Raw genomic sequence first — 23,034 nt, forward strand, 5'->3', positions numbered from 1 at the left:
GATTTCTATAAATACATATGTATTATTATTTTCTGGGAAATTATACGGGTTTTATGGTGAGGGGTTATTACTTTTGGAAAGAGAAATTGTTTTTAAAAAGCTTTGTTTTTGCCCACTCACATTTTCTGTTTTACGCCCCTCCAGGTTCTAGTTAGACGTTCGTGTTGGTGGCTCACGAGGACTTTACGACGGTTCTGACGGACTCCAAACAATGTAGGGTTCATTCACATCCTGTATAATTAACACTTTGCTTGCTGGACTGCACTTAGGTTATCTATGCTCTAATGATGTGTATCTGTGCTTTAAACATCTTCACTCGCACTTATTTACTTACCTAGTGTAAATTAGCTAGTTTGGTTTTTAATTACCCACATATTCGTATCATTATCACTTTCGCACTGCGCATATGGCTACGTCACCCTCACGTGACGGCCAACATACCTCAATTAAGGTCAGGGTGTGTCAGTTTGGTATCAGAGCCTAGGTTTGGCAGTCCTACATATTTTGTAAGTATTCTAATCATTTTGAGGTCTTTTGTCAGAACCATGTCGCCTTGTAAAGAGCCACGTACCTCTTCTGAGTCTAATTTTCTGGATATTACCCAACTTAAGGAGGCTATTACTAATGCCATTCACTCCTCACTTCGTCCTCCCCAGAGAACCCCCTTAGAGACTATATATAACTTAAAGTTGAATAATTTCGTGGGTAATGAGGGACCAGAGGAAGCCGAGTAGTGGCTTAACCATGTCGAGAAAACCTATCGAGTGATGTAGCAACATGGGAATTTCCCTGAGGATAGATGGGTCGAGACGACTACTTGGTTTTTGGGTAAAGAGGCTACATCTTGGTGGAGGCAAGAATCTTTTCAGTTGTCACCGGAAAAAGCTGCAGATTGGGAGGTTTTTAAGCGATTATTCTAGAAGAGATTTGTACCCCTAGAGTATTTAGATCGTATGAGGCAAGAATTCTCGCAACTAAAGCAAGGAAAAATGTCAGCTAATAAGTACTTTAGAAAGTTCATTGATTTATCTCGTTATTGTATGGAGATTGCTGAGAATCCTGCTAAAATGCTTCGACGATTCAAGTGGGGTGCTCAAAAGAAGTGGCGTTCTATGGCGACCACGACTCCCTACTATACATATCAGGAGTTTTCTGAGATTCTACTATGAGTTGAGGATTCTGAAAATATGCCCAATGATAGTGAACAAGAGGAAGAAAAATATAATAATCAGAATAAAAATAATAATAAGGATAAAAGCCAGTCATCTTAGTGACCTCGCAAGACTCAAAGTTTTAAGAGAAATGATACTAGTTTTAGTTTTTCTAGTAGGGGTTGAAGTTTTACTGCCCAGCGGAGAGGCGACCAATTTTTATGAGGTTCCCGGTTCCAGAGACAGAGAGATTATAGCTGTACAGGTGCCTCACTGTGTCGCAAATGTAATAATAGGCATTTTGGGGATTGTAGATAAGGCAACAGAGGTGGATGTTTTGTTTGTGGACAAATGGGACATCGGGCTCTCCAGTGCCCACAGAGCCAGCAAAAACCCCAGCCATCTGCCTTGCCACCACCAGTTCCTATTCAGCAGATTCCAGGGCCTAGTGGTTATACCCAGACGAGTTATGGTGGAGCATATCATAATCAGGGTGATATAGTTCTATATTTTGGAAGACAGTATCAGTAACCACATGATCCATATCAGCAGAGTGGTTACACTCAGTATCTAAGAGGTTATGCGCTATATCCAACATATTCAGTTGGTGGATCACAGTGGTATCCCGGAGGGCAGTCCTAGAACGTTGAGTTGCTTCTAGCAGTGCATGATCATCGAGGCAGCCTAATCAGCCTGGTTAAGGACGTGAAACGCAAAGATGTGGAAATTAAGGTAACATGGGTCGTGGAGGACAACAACAGCCTTAGGGCCGTGTTCATCATATCACCTTGTAGGATGCTTAGAAGAACCCCGATTTGATTATGGGTACGTTAAATATCCTTGCCATTTTGCTAGAGTATTAATTGATTATGGTGCCACACGTTCTGTTATTTCTCATACGTTTACTCAGACGACGCAACCTTACCCCACATTTCTCGGTTATAAGTTAGAGTTTTCAATGCCTAGAGGTGAGACGTGTTATGTTAGCTGGGTATATCAAGGATGTCATGTTCTAGTGGAGGACGTCCTTATGCCAGTTAATCTTGTTCCATTAGAAATCGTTGATTTTGATGTTATTCTTGGCATGGATTGGTTACATTACGATCGTGCCAAAATGGATTGTTATGAGAAGACAGTCACTTTTCATCAACTGGGCTTGCCTATGGTTACATTTGTGGGTGTATGTAGTAGACTAAGGCAAGGCATTATCTCTGTCGTGAGGGCTAAAAGGTTATTAAGGAAAGGTTGTCAGGCATATTTGGCTCATGTGGTATTGAATAAGGATACGCCTACCCGTGTGGAGGATGTACGGGTAGTTAGGCATTTCCCTGATGTTTTTCCGGATGACTTACCTAGATCACCACTAGATAGAGAAGTGGAATTCACTATTGATTTACTCCTAGGTACGGATCCTATTTCCTTAACTTATTATTGAATGGCTCTCGCGGAGTTGAGGGAATTGAAAACTCAGTTATAGGAATTGGTTGATAAGGGTTTCATTCAGAATAGTATTTCACCTTGGGGAGCTCCAGTTTTATTTGTACGAAAGAAAGACGGGACCTTGAGGCTGTGTATCGATTATCGATAGCTGAATCGGGTAACGATTAAAAATCGTTATCCATTGCCACGAATAGATGATTTATTTGACCAGCTTGCGAGGTGCTTGCGTGTTTTCTAAGATTGATTTGAGATCTGGGTATTATCAATTAAAGATCAGAAGTGAAGATGTACCTAAAACAACTTTTAGGATTCGATATGGTTAATATGAATTTCTAGTGATGCCATTCAGGTTAACGAATGTACCCGCAACTTTTATGGACCTGAAGAATCGGGTATTCAAGCCATACCTTAACAGGTTCGTTATTGTCTTTATTGACGATATTTTGGTGTATTCTAAGTCTAAGGCAGAGTGACACACCCCGACCGAGATCAGGGCGTGCTGGCCGTCACACGAAGGTGACGTAGCCATGTGCACGTGCGGAAGCTAATAAAGTAGTAATATAAAATACGAATAATTAAAAACTAACTAGCATACAAGGTACTAATACAAGTGCTAGCGTGTGAGTCACAAATTCAGAGCAAGTCTACAGCAGTCCAAAAGAAAAGATACGATAAAGTACACCCGAAGGTGACCCTACACTGATAGGTGTCTGTCAGAAGTGCCGGAAAAGCCATCTGGGAAACCACCGGAACTGCTACTCAACTAGAACCTGGAGGGGCGCAAAACAAAAGCGTGAGTGGGCAAAAACAAATCTTTCGAAAACCATTCGTAAAAATACTTTCTAACCCCTCGCCGTAAAACCTGTATACTTCCCAGAAAATAACATATATACGTATGTATAGATATGCCAAACATGCTCAAGGGTATGCCAATCATGCTCAATAATATGCCATGTCGGAACCTCATAATGAAATGCAAGTGCTCAGGTATAAATCATATCAATCATATGTAATCTGGCAGCCGGAGTCACCTAACGTGACCTGTACGGCTGCATATAGAGCTCAAATCTCATACTCAATAACTGAACCTGCCCACGAGTCGGAACCACCTAAAGTGGTCTGTACGACAGGCCTGGGTGTAATACATATATGTACGCTCTAGTGCTACGATCACGTGAAGGCTGTGCGAATAATCGCGGGTCACCTACGAGTCGGAACCACCTAAAGTGGTCTGTACGACAGGACTGTGCACCTAACTTGGATCCAAGCTGAGCGTGTGGTGCGGGAGGTGAACATCACGTGAAGGACTGTGCCCTACTCTGGGCGGGAGCACTAACACCGGGGGTGCAGGTTATGAGCTCTCTAAGCATCTCAAACTACTGCTGAATGTAAATATGAATACCATTTACCTGGCACTTACCTGTGCGTCCACAGCACCCAATATGCATATGTACATATATATGCAACTAATAACGTAATCAACGATGCACGAATAACGATAATGTAATGCATGGCATAAACTAATAAACATTTATTCAATTTCTGGGAAAATATAGTATATAGGTATATACGGAAAACCAAAAGCCCACTCACTGGTATGTGGAAGGGTCGTAGCCCCCCTGCTTCGCGTGTGCACGCTCGTCCTCGGGGTACGTGTCACCTATATGCGAAATAGCTATAAAAACGTTAACTTTAAAGCACATAACCTAACTTTCGTAATAACTTCTCATACATTGCTCAAAATGGACAATTGAATATACCAACGTGCTCTACACAACCTCAGGATCACAACCATATTTTTAGAAAAAATTTCCTCCGCCGCACGCGCCCCCACGCGCTGGCCAAGGCACGACCACACGCGCCGGCCACGCGCAGGCACGTGCGGTGCACACGGACGGCGTCAACTGACGCCGTTAGGAATATTCCGTCAGTTTTGACAGATTCCGTTAACGGCGTCAGGAATATTCCGTCAGACTTGACGGAATATTCCGTCACCTTCTCCAGCGAACCTCCGGCGAGGCTCCGGCGCCGGAAAACTGGAAAAATTTCAAATCATGTTTTCTCACTCGTTTTTCAGCCATTTTTCACGTTTCTTGAACCAAAATGAAGCTTAGGACTAGTAGAACACATTCAAACTACTTTTAAAGGCCAAAAACCACACGATTTTACCTGTGCAAACTGTCCAAAATCGGCCAACTTCGAACCAAGCTATCCCGACGTCCAAAATTGTCCAACGAAGTACTTCTAAGCTCCTTGGGACCTCACTAAGACATCTATGAGCTTAAAAATCCCAAAAACAAGCTAGATTAAATTTGCATGAACAATACTCAAAACGGACATCGTCGAATCGACGTGAAAACGACGGATTTCTTACCTGAAAATGGTATAGCTGCACTCGCACGAGCCTCACGAGCTCAAATGTGGTCCTGGTTCCTTCGATCTGTGACGTTTTGGTGTGATTGTGTGTTTGTCCGTACGTTTACAGAAGGAAGAAGAAGAAAGAAGGGAGAGATAGAGACACGCGACAGAGACAGAGGGAGAGGGAGTGTGTGTGTGTGTGTGTGTGTGGCCCAACACATGCCAACACCACACAAAACAACCAAACAACATGACGGAAACAAACCAGGGGCAAAATGGTCATTTCGCACGTACGTTTTAATAATCCCGGGACGGGATGTCACACAGAGTATACTTGACGTCTCATTTTGGTTTTAAAGAAATTGAGGGAGCACCAATTATATGCTAAGTTCAGCAAATGCTAGTTTTGGTTAGATCAAGTGGCATTTTTGGGGCATGTAATATCAGCTCAGGGCATTCAGGTGAACCCACGGAAAGTAGCTGCAGTTGAAAATTGGCAGTAGCCACAAAGAATATTCCGTCAACTTTGACGGAATATACTAACGGCGTCAGGTGAGATGTTTTCGGAGGACGAGCGCAGCCATGCAAGACTCGGGGGTTACGACCTTGCTACATACCAGTGAGTGGGCTTTTGGTTTTCTATATATATATATGTGTGTGTGTGTGTGTGTGTGTGTGTGTGTGTGTGTGTGTTTCCCAGAAACTATTTTAAATAGAATTTCGTTTAAAATGCCATGTCATGTTTGCTTTACATTTTAGCATATGCATTAGTATAGTTTTGCATAATATTACATGATGCTGCAGAGGCCCAGGTAAGCTTAGGTGAGTATATATTGACGGTATGATTGCATGGTAGTTGATTATGAGTTGATGCACATAGAGCTCATTGTCCTGCACCCCGATGTTAGTGCTCTGTCTGTGGCCAGGGCCTAGCCTTCACGTGATCGTTCACCTCTTGCACCGTACGCTCAGCTTGGATCCAAGTCAGGTGCCAGCTTGTTGTACAGACCACATTAGGTGGTTCTGACTCGTAAGTGACTTGGGATTCGTCGCACAGCCTTCACTTGAGTGTACTTATTTACACCCAGCCTGTCGTACATACCACATTAGGTGGTTTTGACTCGTGTGCAGGTTTAGTGTCGTACATGTCACATTAGGTGACTCCGGTTGCCATATCACTTTTACATTGATTTATATCACCTGGCTTACATATTTACTACTGAGATAATGACATGGCATATACCGGGTTTTCGTTACTTTCAAGCTTGATTTCCATAAATACATATGTATTACTATTTTCTGGGAAATTATACGGGTTTTACGGTGAGAGGTTATTACTTTTGAAAAGAGAAATGGTTTTTAAAAGCTTTGTTTTTGCCCACTCATGTTTTCTGTTTTGCACCTCTCCAGGTTTTAGTTAGACGTTCATGTTGATGGCTCACGAGGACTCTACGGTGGTTTTGATAGACTCCAAACAATGTAGGGTTCCTTTACATCTTGTATAATTAAAACTTTGCTTGCTGGACTGCACTTAGGTTATCTATGCACTGATGATGTGTATCCGTGCTTTAAACATCTTCACTCACACTTATTTACTTACCTAGTGTAAATTAGCTAGTTTGGTTTTTAATTACCCTCATATTCGTATCATTATCACTTCCGCACTGCATACATGGCTATATCACCCTCACGTGACGGTCAGTATGCCTCGATTTAGGTCGGGGTGTGTCAGTTAATATGTAAATAATGTATAACTAAAATAATGACATTCATTAAAAGCTAGGGACCTTTATAAAAAATTAAAAAGAAATAAGTTTTTAATCAATGCAATAGAACAAAGAGGGATGAGAACCTAATTTCTCCTTAAATTTGACAAAAAATTGATATAATGGCTTTGAATCTAATATTAGAGAGGTAATTAGCAATTTCTTATTAGTTTAAGAGCTGATTTTTTAGAAGAAAAAAAAAATTGTTTAAGAACCTAATTTTCACTTAGGTAATAATGTAATGACTAAACTGGTAGTTCACTTTATTTCAAATAATAGTAAAAACCAACCCTAATTAAATTATAATCCAAGGTTTAAACCTCAAGCAACCACCATAATGATCTTAAAGATCATTCATGCCTTCGCGAAGTGATATTGTGAGAAAGACGAGTTTGAGCTTTATAAAAAGCCTGCCTAAATCCAATGGCGAAGCTAGGAATAGATGGGGGGAGGGGCGAAGTTAAAAGATTGCAAGGTTCAAAAGAATAGCAACAACCAAATCCTTTTATATAGTAATGTCTTCCATAATTTATCAATACAAACAAATTACAATTGTTGTCGGCGATGTTTCATATCATGAAAATGTCGCATAATAGGCTCATTATCAATAAAAGCAAATATATCTCTCTCAATGTAAACAAGCATGCTATCACTCAACTATTGATCTCCCATTTTTATACGCAATGGTGTTTTCATAATCTTCATAGTAGAAAAAGCTCTCGCCACCGAAGCGATTGCAACTGGTAACACCAAAGCCAATGTAAGAAGCTTATACACTACCATATAGCTTGTGGTACAACTTTATTATGAAGACTTCCAACACCTCCCTCGTAGACTCAAAGATTTTGGGGTCCTTTCTTCCAATTTGTAAACCCTTTCTCAGTGAAGACATCACTTCCAGTGCTACCCATTTGATCGAAATCACATTTGAAAAGATAGCAATAACAGCAAAATGCAACATTTTTTGATATACTATACTCCAACCACTTAAACTTATCAAACCAACTGATGATAAAACATCTTTTGTCACTAACTTTTCTTGGCATGATGTGGTCTCTAGGTTGGCAAAGATCATTTTGGAGATAGTGTCTATGAATTGCTTCATGATAATTAGGTGGATAATCAAGCATTCGACGTCTATGTCCAGGGTCTGCAGGAAGATTAGCCAATATTTCATCCAACTCAATGGCCTCAAAATTTGTATTAAATAATTTATTAGGGTTAGGATTATAAATTTAGGGTGCGTTTGTTACACCAGACTATCTTGGATTGGACCGGCTTAGCATGGACTAATTGGTATAAGAATAATGGAACCTTTGATGCAGTGATGGACTAAGTCACGAACTAAATTATTTTTAAAATCTAAATATTATTTTATCATTTTTTAAATTCTCTCTCAACCTTTTCTTTTCCTTTTTTTTTTTTCTCTTGCTTTTTATTTCCAGAGGGTTTTAGTTTTCTCCTCTTTACTTTTTTTTTTTTTCTTTTCTTCCTTCGAATTCAGGAACTAGGCACAACCTGGTTGAACCCCAACCAGAACCTGAAAGACTTGTCGATCGATTCATGAAGGAAAATGCAGAATGCGCAGATCGACAGCGAGGTTTTCATGATTTGGCTGGATCGATTGTTGTGCCGCCCTTGGACCTGAGTTGCAGATGATGCAAGCAGTGGAGTTTCATACAATGCAGGCGTTGGACCTGAGTTGTAGACGGTGGAGTCATTGAAGTTTTTGGCCTGGGTGTTTTGAAAAAAAATTAAACGCGGCTCTGCTGCGCGCAAAGCAGAACCAGACAACACCGAAGGAGACAAAGAGCAACAGCAGGAGGGGAGGGGCTGGCCAGCGCTCCAGCCTTGTTTTTCCGGCGAAGGAAGTGGCGGTCGCCACTCCTCGCCCTCATGTGGCTTAGCCACTGCCCAAAACGACGTCGTTTTTGGTCTAGGATTTTTTTATTTTTAATTCAAACATCCAATTAGTGGTTCGACAATGCCTCAGGCATGTCTCTCAAACGCCTGGATGAGCATATAGCCAACTCTTGTTAGGCATATGTGTTTTGTTGATGGCCCCACCCAAAACTGCCTAGGCTAGTCTCAATACTAGTTTTGTGAACATTGTCATGGATTAATTCATACATTAGATAGAACAACCCTTAACATTAGCATGCCAATTGGATAGTAGTTGCCTTTAGAAAAAGAAAGTATGATTGTCATAGGTGGATTCACAACATTGGGCTTCATTGTTTCTCAAACATGTGTGTCATGTGTTTATTTTATTTATTGGTCTTTTTCTTTTCTTGTTAATTTTAGTCTTTAATCCGTTCAATTCAATCTATCCTTTAGTTGTTTAATTAGGTCTAGCATGATTTATTGGTTACATGCACTTTCAAGTATAATTTGGTTTAATTTAATCTATTACTTAAGTTAGTTTAAATACACATTAGATTCCAATTAGGAATCTATTAATAATTGGAAAGTAGCTCAACTCTTTATAAAGTTATGCAAGGTTTCGTAACTTTTCGTTTTGTAACTTTTGAATGTGGGATGCTTCTACACATCTCTCACGCATCCTAGCACTTCAATCAAAAACATATCGGGTGATTTGAAGAACTTCTAAATTAATTTGTTTTGATATCATAAAAAAAGTTGAGGTGCCACTCCAAAATTAATTCAATTGACAATGAAAAAAATAGCCCAACTCCATTTAAATTTCTATAAACATCCTTAACTTTCTCATATAAACAACTTTCCACATGCTCATACCTCCCTGTCACTTAAGCTAACCCCAATAACTTATTTGGAAATATTATTCCTCTGAAGATGAAACTACCACTTTTTTACTTGTAAAGGAAAACTCAATTGAGAGTTTGTTTGTCTGTAATATGTTATTGTTTAGATCCGATTTTACATTATCGGTTTGAGTAATCGAGGTCGTTGAATAAACAGAATTTTAGAGCGTTGAATGACAAAGTGGTTGAGATGATTATTAATTATTATTGAAACATTATATTGTGATTTTAATCATGATATTTTTTTTTTTAGTAATATATTAAATTATTTAAACCTAATATTTATCTAAATCCTAATTGATTTGAATAACGAGGGAATATTGAGATATGCATGAGGTATCAGATGAAGAAGTATTCAGCAAGTGAGATAAGGGTGGAATTCCATGCATGCGTGGAAGTGAAGCGATTGGGATGAAAGACAGTTTGGTCAAATGTCTATGTTCTGATTAGGTATAGGGATGCACGTGGATTGGTGATTGGATTGGATGAGCATTGTTTGTTAGTTCATGCATACAGATTGCACTAAAGAGATCAGGATTTGACCGAAGCTTGAACGGTGGAAGAGTTTTAGTAGCGTGGTGGAATTTCAGAGCTTATCAGTCGCGTACTCGTCTTTATAAATATTAGAGGTGGTTCGGTATGGAATACCATACCGAAACTAGTATTCTGAATCTCAAATCGAAATTTTTTGGGACGGGAATTTGAAGACCAATTCCAAACCAAATTTTCGGGAATCCCAAAATATTTTCGGGATTTTGGGACAAATCGGGAATCCCAAATTGTAATATGAAATTATGAATTGTTCTTCAAATATATAATTCAAGAACACATTCATGAACTAGGAATTTCATTTCATTCACACTACCATTTAATTGAACACTGGCATGCCTGTTACATCCCGGCCCGGGGCGGATCACTTCCCTGGCCCGCTCCACCACCATAGCACGATATTGTCCGCTTTGGGCTTACCATTCCCTCACGGTTTTATTTTTGGGAACTCACGAGCAACCTCCCAGTGGGTCACCCATCATAGGATTGCTCTAGCCCCCTTCTCGTTTAACTTCGGAGTTCCTACGGAACCCGAAGCCAATGAGTTCCCAAAAGGCCTCGTGCTAAGTAAGGATAGGAATATACATTTAAGGATCACTCTCCTGGGCGATGTGGGATGTCACAATGCCTGACTGTTTTTATCATAGTCAAAATTCAAATTAATTAACCCCTTTTTGCAATCTGTTGAGAGACAAAACAATCAAGCCTTCTGAAATCATCAGTCATGGCAGTAGCAATATTAAAATTCACATGTATATCAAACAGAACATGAAAAATATGCAAGGTGTAGGGCATTCCAGGTTGCAGAGTATGAATTAGAAACTTCTAGCATCAATTATAAAAGAATAATATATATATATATGTATAATAATTAATATTATATATTTTCGGTTCGGTATGGGATTCCCGAAATATCGAGAAGTCAATCCCGAATCCCATACCAAAATTTTGGGATCGGTTCGGGATAGCATCCCGAAAATTTCGGGAATTTTGGTTTGGGAAATTTTTGGTTTGGGATCGGGATTTTTTTCGGTTCGGTTCAGGATTTTCGGGAATTTTTTCCACCCCTAATAAATACAAAGGCAATGGCAACGAGTGAAGTCATGTGCAAACTCTCGCTTTACGTGAAACTTCTCAACAATCTTGAGATTTTTATTTTGTTTTTCCATCAACACATCTTCAATTTGGATAAACAGCATATTGAAAGTCGAATTTGATATTGAACTTCGTAAAACTTGTAGCCTTGTCTTCAATATCTAGAACCCGAAGACCGAGATGTGTTCCTTCCTCGACCGTAGTCGTGAGATCAAGAAATCAGTAACGCACCCAACTTTGTAGTTAAAGGGATTGTGTAGACCTAAGGTTAGTCTGTCGTGCAAATTTGTAGTCAAAGAGATTGTAGTTTGAACTTTTGTTTAGTGTATTGACGATGGTGCTTGATGTAACCAAGTTTGTTGACTTTTTAGCAACAAATCTGTACTGGTCTTTTATAATTGGTGACTAGAGGAAAATCTTGCATTTATATATACTATTGATTTACCGACCCTCTAGAACTTTGAATTACATTTTCATTTGATTTTTTTTTTCAAGAATTTTCATTTGATTTTTTTTTTTTTCAAGAATTTTCATTTGATTTTTTTTTTTTTTCAAGAATTTTCATTTGATTCAAACAATAAAAATTGAAGCAAAAGTGGATATTAACTAATTAATCCAAGATCACCAATACGTGACACAACTCACAGGCCCCAAGGTGTTCACCTGTCTGAAATTCCATCAACTGACTTAAATGCTAATGAAATGTTTTGGGTTTTTAAATGTATTAAACCTAATTAGCATCAATTGACTTCAATTATTCACTATTTAATGAAAACTAAAATGCCTACAAGAGAAAAATAAAATATGAAATGATCAGATTTACATTATTAGTTAAGCATATGTAATCTAATTTTGTAAAAATAGAAACAATAATATCTAGTTGGAAAGTACTTCCTTGATTTATAGTCTCTGACACATGAAATGCAAATGAAGATAATATAGGTACATGTTGTAAATTGAAGGGTTTCTTTTTGTATTTTCTGTGTTATGTTAAGAAGTGCATATCACCATTACATACAGCAACATAAGGGAGCATGCAGCACACGCACACATCACCCTTGGTCCTTAAAGTCAAGAAAAGAGGATAAAGTAAGATACACCGTAATTGCTTATTTGACAAGAAGGGTGCAACTAGGGGACATCTAGGGTAGAGAAGATTTGCACATTTATTTCCTCCTTTGCTGCTAACTGGAATCGATGCATCCATGCAAACATCCATGCATGCATCAATGCAAACCGATAAAATTGAGCACAGGCCAATGCCTTGGTAAACAAGTCCGTCAGTTGACCATAACTGTGAGTAAACATTGTTTGAATAACCTTAGATTGGACTTGGGCTCAAACATAATGACAATCAACTTCAATATGTTTAGTGCGTTCATGGAAGACAGGATTGGAGATGATGTGCATCGCAACTTGGTTGTTGCACATAAGAGACATGGGTGTACAATCGGATATTTCCAAATCACAAAGAAGACTTTTAAGCCATATGAGTTCACAAGCCGTTTATGGCATAGCTCTGTATTTAGACCTGGTTTGGTACTGAGGTGATTCTGAAAAAAGCTGCTATCAAAAAAAGCTGGGAGCTGTTTTTGTGTTTGGTAAACACTCAGCTTCAGTTTTTTTTCACAGTTTTGGATGAAAAAAAGCCAAAAACAAGAAGCTGCAAAACCTAGCTTTGAAAAACCGGCTTTTTTTCACATCTGTTTTACATAAAAGTTTACCAAACACTTTAATACTGCTTTTTTTTTTCAAAAGCACTTTTACAAAAAAGTTTACCAAACACTCTGCTGCTTTATTTCACAGCTGCTTATTCTCACAGCACAGCAGAAGCAGCTTTTTTTCAAAGTACAGCAATACCAAACCAGCCCTTAGCCTTAGCATTTGATCAAGCAATAACATTCTATTTTTTATTCTTCAAGTGACTAGATTCCCTCTCACAAATGTGCAGTAACATGTGGTTGACTTTCGATCAAGGGCGTTGCCTGCCCAATCAGCATCAGTGTAACCTTGAATGGTTGTGGAAACATGATTTTGCATGAGAATTCCATGTCCTACAGAGCCGTTGATGTATCGCAGTTTTCGTTTGACAGCATGCATATGTTTGACAGTGGGTGAATGCATGAATTGACTCACTGACTCACTAAACTCACAATGTGTGATATTAGGTCTAGTAATAGTAAGGTAAATCAATTTGCCTACTAACTTTTGATAATAGCTAACATTGGAAAGCAAGTCACCTTCCATATCAACCTTGAACTTGCAATCCAAAAGAGTAGAAGCTGGTTACTGTCAAGCATTTCTGACTCGTTTAGGAGATCTAACACATATTTGCGTTGATTTAGAAACAAACCCTTAGAAGAGGTTGCCATCTCAATGTCAAGAAAATATTTTAACTTGCCCAGATCATTGATAGCAAACTGCCTATGAAGATCCCTTTTAAGTGAAGTAATCTCATCCATATTATCACTAGTGATAATACGATCGTCAACATAAATCAAAACCACAAGTTTACCCACTGAGCCAATACAAACAAACAGTTAGGAGTCGGCATTGCTTCTTGTAAAACCCACCATTTCCAAGACTGAACTTAATTTTGAGTACCAAGCACAAGTAGATTGTTTCAAGCCATAAATCGCCTTGTGCAACTTACAAACCAAGCCTTCAATGGATGATTGAGAGTGACCTGGAGGTAATTGTATATACACCTCCTCTTCAAGTTCTCCATGAAGGAACACATTTTTTTACATCCATTTAGAATAGGGTAATAAACTGCCATTTGACCCCTTAAACGATTAGCCCAGTTGAAATTGACCCCCTAAACTATTTGAAACTAGCCAATTAACCCTTTGTCGATAGAATTTCATCCACTATTTTGTCAAATTCAAGAGCAAACTAGTTTTCCATCATCAATTTTTACTTGTCAACTATAACCACGAATAAAATAATGACACATGGACACAAAATAATGTGTAATGACAATGTGAAATGGTTCGTTATATAAACGTTTGGTTTTTTTTATTTTTTATGTTTTCTTATTATGCTATATGTTTTACACATTATTTTGTGTCCATGTGTCATAATTTTAATAGTGGTTACCATTGACAAGTAAGAACTGATAATGAAATGACTAATTTTCCCTTGCATTTGATGGAATGGTGGACGAAATTTAATGCAAGGGGTTAATTGATTGATTTTAAATAGTTTAGGGGGTTAATTTACCAAAAAAAAGAGTTCAGGAGGTTAAACCGTAGTTTACCCTTTGGAATAATGACCAACCTTAATTCACGACGACAGAAAGAAGAACTTTGACTGTATTCATCTTTGCCATTGGAGCGATAGTTTCTTTATAGTCCACCCCAAAGGTTTGAATGAAATCCCTAACCACCAATCTGGTCTTGTGTATCTCGATAGAGCCATCAGAGTTGAATTTATTTTGTAAATCCAACAGCTGCATACAGTCTTCTTGCCTTATGGAAGAGTGACAATACTCCAAGTGTTGTTGTCGTTTACTACACGCAGCTCTTCTGCCATAACTGTTTGCCATTCTGAATGAAGAATGGCCTTTTGAAAAGTATTTGGCTCTCGATACTCAGAGATCTCACCAAGAAATGCTGCATATGAGGGTGAACATTTATGATAAGCTAAAATATTTGAGAGAAGATGACAAGCTGCAAACGTAACGTAGTTATTTAGTTTGGCAGTAAGTCTTTAATTTTAGAAAAATTACGTCTCATGTGAGAATGTGGTTTAGACGTAGTAACAATGTCTGGTGATGTCGCAAGAGAACGAATATGGTGATCATACGATTATGATGTGGCCTCCTGTTTAATTGGTTTAATCTCTAGATAGATAGGACTGAGTGAGTAAGTGACTGTGCTTCATGGTGACATACATGCTTATCATGGCTAGGGTTTGGCAGCGAAAAGAGATCACCTAATAGCTCATCTTGAGATGAATTATTATCCTGCGTGAAGTAAGGACTATCCTCCTCGAACTTTACATTTATTGACACAAACATTTTGTTAGTAATAGGATTAAAACACTTGTATCATCGTTGAGTGGAGAAATATCCCATGAAAATGCACTTAACTACCCTAAGATTCAATTTATCATGGCGTAGGCTTCGTACATGGGAAAACACACACCCAAATACCCTTAAATGAGACAAGTCAATGAGACAATTTTTGAGTACTTCATAAAGGGATATGAATTCTAACACTCGACTAGAGAGTCGATTGATAGGTATACCGTAGTTAGCATACCTTGAGACCAAAAACGCTTTGGAATGTTCATTTGAATCATAAGTGCATGAGTTTTCTCGAGTAACTCTTTATTTTTCCTCTTGGCCACCCATTTTGTTGTGGTGTGCCAACACAATTAGTTTGATGAAGAATGTCATTTGTGCTCAAGTATTGTGACATGGTGTTAGACTTGTATTCGATGCCATTATCCGATCTTAGAGTTTAAATTTTGGAACCAAATTGGGTGATGACAAGATTGTAAAAGTCTTTAAACATATTGACAACTTCACTTTTAGACTTCGAAAGATACAACCAAGTCATTCTTGTAAGATCATCAACAAACGTTACAAAGTACTTATAGCCAACAAAGGACTCAAAATGCGACCCCAAGCATCTTAATGCACAAATTCAAAAGGCTTACTATCTATAGACAAAAAGGAACTAAAAGGTAACCTAGCAAATTTGAAGAAATGACATATGTCACACTTGATATGGGATTGACACAAACTAGGAAACAACTTCAGCAAAATGGGATCAGATGGGTGGGCTAGACGTTGATGTCATAAGTGTGGATCTTGAGGTTTATTTGAACTAGCATGTAGTCTTCTTGATGGTTGGAAATCCTTTGACAAGTAGTAAAGATACCTTCACCAATCTTCTTCTTGGTGGCTATGTCCTGAAATATCAAGTTATAAGGTGAGAAAATTGCAAGACAATTTAAAGTTTGAGTCATTTTTTCTATGGACATGAGTTGAAATGGAAATGAAGGAAAATAAAGAGTTGTGCATTCTTGTTTTGAGACTAAATTGATCTTCCCACTTCCCATGACAGAGACTCTTTTCCCATTGGCAACAGAAACTTTAGATGACATATTTTTAAAATCACTCAGGCTTTGAATTTTATTTGTCATGTGAGTAGTGGCACCATAACCAATAATCCAGCAATCATGTATAAAACTTGTACTTAGAGCATTTGAGAAGGCATTAAGTATATCTGCAGTGTCTCCATGGTTTACTTCCTTAGCCAGAAATCCAGCAAATTTGCTAAGTAAGGCAATGTGTTCTCAGCTCCCACTTCTGTTGCTTCCTCATATTCAAGATTCCCTCTCTTTCTTGAAAGGTTAGCAGCAAAATTATTCAACAACGTAACTGGATTAGAAACGAAATCCAATTGGTTGTTATTTGATGAAGATGCTGCACTTGCTGCATGGTTTGTTCTATATGAAAAGCCTTGAAAAAACTTGGGATTTCCCTTGCTATCCTTGTTGAACTTTGGTTTCAATTCTGATGGAGTATCCAACATCTATCCTTGGTGTGGCCAATCCAATGTGACCAGTCCCAATGCAATGCTCACATTTCAAACCTAGCTGTTTTCTTTAGAAACCCTTGTCTCACCAAACTTGTGGCGTGACGAGTAGGCTCGAGACTCTTGCATGGTTGCCTTTCTATCACATTGGATGGTTCATGACACCCCTTATGAATTCTTCACGCTGGATGGTAACACATACGTTGGAGAATGAGGGAAGCTCAGAACTCATCAAAACATGGCTTATGAGGTCTTCATATTTTTTCATTCTAGCTAGCAAGAAGTTGGAAGATTTTATCTTCCTCGGCCTTTTTTAATAACACATCAACATTTGTAGTCTGAGGACGATAGACATCTAGCTCGTTCCACATACCAATGAGATCACTAAGGTGTTGCACGAAGGACTTGGATTCTTGTTGAAGAGTTGCAACATCTCTTTTGAGCTGGAATATTTTAGCTGTGTTGTGCTGATTTCCATACACGTCCGTCACTTTCTCCCATAGGGGTTGAGATGATCTGAATAACTGAAGATTTCTGCAATTTTTCTCTCCATTGAGTTGAGTAGCCATGACATGACCAATTGGTCTTTGCACAGTCATGTGTCGTAGTTTGAAGAGGTGGCTTCTGAAGCTTGAACAACCCCATTGATGAAGCCGAGTTTGGTCCTTCCACTAAGAGCCAAAGTGACTGCTCTTGATCAAGGGAGATAGTTGAGCTCATTTAGTACAACTGAACACAACCTTTGATTAGGGTTGACATCACCCTCGAGATTGAAGGAGGAGAAGCAAGTGAGCTTTATGCCCCTTGGTTTACCAAACCTTCTTCCGCCATTTGTGTTGGCTAAAAAAACATACAAGGATATGTAGAGACATACTAAACAAAGACACTGCTCTGATACCATGTTGTAAATTGAAGAGTTTCTTTTTGTATTTTCTGTATTATGTTAAGAAGTTCAAAGCACATTACACACGCCACCCTTGGTCCTTAAAGTCAAGAAAGGAGGATAAAGTAACATATACCCATAATTGCTCTTTTGACAACAAGGGAGCAACTAGGGAATAGCTAGGGTGGAGAAGATTTGCACGCTAATTTCCTCCTTTGTTGCTAACTGGAATCAATGCATCCATGCTAACATCCATGCTCATGCATGATCCATGCAAAATGAACACTTTCAATAGCATATATAATTGAGACAGAGATAAGACAATTATTAAGTTAATAATTAATAAATTTTAAAATTAAGGAGTAATTACGAAATAGCATTATTCTTCCGAAACTATTCCTTTGCAGAAATTTTTATTCAATTAGTGTGTTGTATTTTTTTTTTTTTTTAACAAACGATATTATTTATACTAAGGAAAGGGGATGGACTTGGACTCACAATTGGTTAGTAATAATATGGTTCAAATTTTTCTTTGACGAGAATCAAACATAAGACCTCTCACTTACAAGTGAAGAGGAATACCACTAGACCATAGTACTAAGCGGCAATTAGTGTGTTGCTCTTTGATTAGATTAGAGGAGTTTTTTTTGTTAAAGCACAACATGACTTTGTCAATCTATTTTATATGTAGCAAGGAATGCCCGCCGTATTTACTTTAGAAGGATGGTACAACGAAGTTAGGGATACTTTGATTTAGGTTCAAAATTTTGAGCTGTTATTGGATTTAGTGTAGTTTTTCTATTTTTAAGTTTTAATTAAATTTCTTAATTTTATGCAACTTTACTTGAATTTTTAATTTGAATTTGTTTTTGAACAAATAATATTATCTATACCAAGAGAAGCGGGTGAGCTTAGCCTCACAATGAGTTAACAATAATATAATTCAAATTCGCATGTGGCGATAATAGAACCTAAGAATATGAAAATATAATCTCTTTCAATGAAAAATAGTTAAAAGAAAATTTATGTCATCATATATGATACCTATGCCATATGTTGATAAATACATTTAACATGTAATATGGGTATATATGAAAATAAATAAAACTTAATGTATCTATCATCCATAAAAATATTTCAAAGAGATTTCATCTTCCATACATTTATAAGTCCATACCTACAACATAGATTACACAGACATTTTGTCACATCCCAACCTGGGGCGGATCACTTCCCGGGCCCGCTCCACCACCGTAGCACGATATTGTCCGCTTTGGGCCCCGACCATGCCCTCACGGTTTTGTTTTTGGGAACTCACGAGCAACTTCCCATTGGGTCACCCATCATGGGATTGCTCTAGCCCCCTTCTCGCTTAACTTCAGAGTTCCTACGGAACCCGAAGCCAGTGAGCTCCCAAAAGGCCTCGTGCTAGGTAGGGATGAGAATATACATTTAAGGATCACTCCCCTGGGCGATGTGGGATGTCACAATCCACCCCCTTTAGGGGCCCGACGTCCTCGTCGGCACACCACGGCCAGGGTTAGGCTCTGATACCAAATTGTCACATCCCGACCCGGGACGGATCACTTTTCGGGTCCGCTCCACCACCGTAGCATGATATTGTCCGCTTTGGGCCCCGACGACCACGCCCTCACGGTTTTGTTTTTGGGAACTCACAAGCAACTTCTCAGTGGGTCACCCATCATGGGATTGCTCTAGCCCCCTTCTCGCTTAACTTCGGAGTTCCTACGGAACCCGAAGCCAGTGAGCTCCCAAAAGGCCTCATGCTAGGTAGGGATGAGAATATACATTTAAGGATCACTCCCCTGAGCGATGTGGGATGTCACACATGTGATGTGGTAGAAGAAAAAATTGAGATAAGGAGAAACAATATTCAATTTGTATATTTAATCCTAAAATTAAGTAAAAGATAATCATATAAATAAAGGGATATTTGTCACAATTTAATAAAATAAAATAAAAATAAACTGATGTGAATAATTAATGAGTAGACCAACTAAATAATGACTCACAAAATTAAACATATATCAAGTTTATTCACGACAACTAAACACTTAAAAAGAGCATGTTAGTCAACCCATAAAAAAATAAGTGCATTTTCCTACTAGATTTGGGCAAGTGAAAGTGTATAAGTTGCTAGATGACATTGGACTACTGTTGCAAGGTTTTTATTCTGCTAATCAAACTTTGGGTGACTAAGAAGTTGCACTCGTAAGGTGGATAGTCCTTTAATAACCCATTGCCCGATCTAATAACCACTCATCCCATTTGCTCCCAAAGACAATTGACAGTATGGAGAAATAATGAATCTAGTTGGTTGATCCCATTTCATTTGATAATTGAAAGGCATTGTTCCATCAAGCAAGGAAAGATAATTGAAGATCGAATCAATGGATTTGATTACTTTGAATCTCCTATAAATGAAAGAGGTAGGACGAACCCCTTGAACACTCTGACTCAGTCCTTTGAAACCGAGTGGGAAGGATGGCATGTCCACTGGGAATATGTCGGGTTCTCACCGCTTTTGACTTGGTTCAATAATTCAATCCCACAAACTATCCTCGACCCAAAAAAACCTATAAAAGATTTTATTTTTAATATACAAACGATATTTTATTTTAACCTAATTTGAAGTGCATGATTCATAGAGAGAAGCACATATATTATAATCAATGTGATTCCATCATGTCTATTAATTTCTTTAAAAAAAGGGAAAAATAAAAATAAAAAAAACTTGAGCTCACAATGAAACAACCAACGCGAAAAGAACTGGGGCCATTTCGGAACAAGAAAAATAGAACATTAGAAGGGCCCCAATAAATTCATGTTTTATTTCACTATTCTTCCGTTTCTGCACAAAGACTTGGCAGGTTCTTGGAAATTTATAAGTTTTGTGGTCTCTTTAATACTGACAGGGACGGAAAGCTAAGAAAAAGGATGCTTAAATTTGTATGCATGTGATCAATTAAATACCGAGAAAGCAAATGTAAATTGAAATGAGTTCGTTTTGGTTTGGTAGCCAGTGTTTGTTCTAACATGTTTTTTGATAGTAGATTCAAAGATTCTCACAATCTTAATAAAGTTCTTGAAGACTTCGTCATGATAATTATACTTGAGTTGTGATGTTGATATATATTTTGATGGAATAAACCAAATCAAAAGCGTGTAACTCACGTAATTAAAATCATTTATTCACGCACCGATATCTTGTGTTCATTTTAACCCTTTCCTAATTTTGTTTAGTAAAGAAGGTTGCGAGCAACAAGAAGTTACTGACAGGAATACTGCATTGAACTATTGCAACTACAGGTGTTAAAGAATAAAAACAGTTGCATTAATGTTAGTATCTTAAGCTTTGCGATTCGCAAATTGCAAGCTAAATGAACAATTAATAGAAGCAATCAGCACATGCTTATCATCAAAAGAATAAAAGAAAATTTTAGTTTCGGACAAATGCTCTTCCACCCACATATTAGTTTAAAAAATTTTCCCCAAAAAACCTATATATATTCTTTCTTGTTTTAATTATGGGTAATGCTAGAAAAATTAAATTTACAAATTAAATGATATGTCGTCAATAAAAATAAGCATGTTTATCAATGTTTAAGTAATAAATTAATGATCAACTTCTATATCCTTTAGTTTTTAAAATTTTATCTAGCATTACTCTTTACCTATCTATATTGTCTCTTTAATGAATTAGCGACTTAATTGAATATGTCATGTAAATTTTTTCTTCTAATTTATTATAAAGGGGTAAGGAAAGTTTTAATTCGAAACTGATGGGTGAAAACTAAACTTAGAAATATAACATCGTATCCATTAATTATCCTATGTCTTGAGTTTAAATTTAAATCCCGCAGCTTTATCTTAAACTTAAAAACATTTGACTTTCTTCGTGTTTTGCAAGTACGTGGAAAAGAACAAAAAACACAAAGAAAAATCAGCAAAAGGACAAATTACTCTGACAACTAGCAAGGCAAATTATATTCTTAGAATTATAAAAAAAAAAAATTATAAAAAGGGTAAATGGCTCAAAATATGATGATTAAACATGTCAATATGTTCTTAACTGATACTTTTATAAAAAGGGAGTGTGCACGTTACGCTCTCAAACAAAAGTACAAAACTTCAAGAAAACCAACTATCATTCAAATCTAAATTGATTGAAAGGTTGTGATTTTCACTCAATTTGGTCTCTCAAATATTTTCAGTTGTTTAATAGTTTTTTTTTTTTTTTTTTTTTTTTTTTTTTTTTTTTTAGTGTGTGAGATAAAATGTGGCGTAAGAGATAAGTTTCACACCCTTCTGTTAAACAAAAGGTCATATCTATTGTTAGCAATGTTACGAAAGTAGGAGGCAAAGCTAAAAACATTTTATCCCTTGATATAAGATTAAGAGGTTTTAGCATGTAATGATTTAAAGAAAGAATGGTACGTAGCACGGTAGCAGAGAGAAAATAGTTAAAAAAATCGAAGCTCATAATATCCAGAAGTTTATATTTTGGGTTACAAAATGACATTCTTGAACTTGACGATTTGATCCATAAAAAAATATGGTATATGTTGCCGATTCACTTTAGTTAATCAATCTTTTCGATGAATCTTTGCCTTATATAATACTAGAAGATGAGCACATATTTTGTATGTGAACAATTTCATTTTCTTTTTTGTTTTTGATTAAGAAGTGTGATTAGTTTTTTAAATTTTTAAAAAGAGTACGAGACAATGATTATGAAATATCTTAATAAGGGCATTATTTTTTCTTAATATTACATAATTATTATTTTGTCCTCCTTATATAAATATCGTGTATCAAAAGTGAGAGTAAAATTGAAAAAAATAAGTATATGATTGTCATTTTCTAAAAAAAAAAAAAGAGGGTAAAATAGGAAAAATAAAGATATAATTGTTATTTTGTCAATAGTGTGTATCAAAAGTAGGGGCAAAATAAGAAAAAAAAAAAAAAGGAAAAAAAGTTGACAACGAGGGTTTTCTTAATAGAATAGATAAGTTGCGATGTGATGTGCATTTAATCTTCTAGATGAAAGGGTTGAATTAAAAGAAACTTTTTTGTAAAAATAGAAACTAGTTATGGGACCTACTCCTCAAAGAACTTCAAAGATTCAAACTGTTTATTTTTCAAGTTGGGCTTCAGAAATCATCATTGCAAAATATTTCTAAATAAAAAATGTTTAAGACATCTAATTGAGTTCAAAGAAATTAACGAATGCTATGTTGTAAGAAATATTGAAATTTTATTGTGACAGCCAAACAAGTAAACGACTTTGGCTTGAATTGATTTTTTGCAAGTATAATTTATAAATGAAGATTTAAAAAAAAAAGACGGTTTAGATCGTTGAAGTTCGACATATAATTGGCATCACATATTCACGACTAGTCCCCAGTTTACCCAAAAAATGGAGATCCCTTTTGAACA

General features: G+C 37.2%; 1 pseudogene; it reads left to right on the top strand.

The window, feature by feature from the left end:
- Positions 1-545: 545 nt before the first annotated feature.
- On the top strand, positions 546-5,572 carry LOC148699119 (uncharacterized; annotated as a pseudogene).
- The last annotated feature ends 17,462 nt before the right edge of the window (positions 5,573-23,034 follow it).

This window comes from Pyrus communis, chromosome 1, assembly GCF_041283825.1.
Source record: "Pyrus communis isolate YQ-2024b chromosome 1, ASM4128382v1, whole genome shotgun sequence".
Taxonomy (NCBI): Eukaryota; Viridiplantae; Streptophyta; class Magnoliopsida; order Rosales; family Rosaceae; genus Pyrus; species Pyrus communis.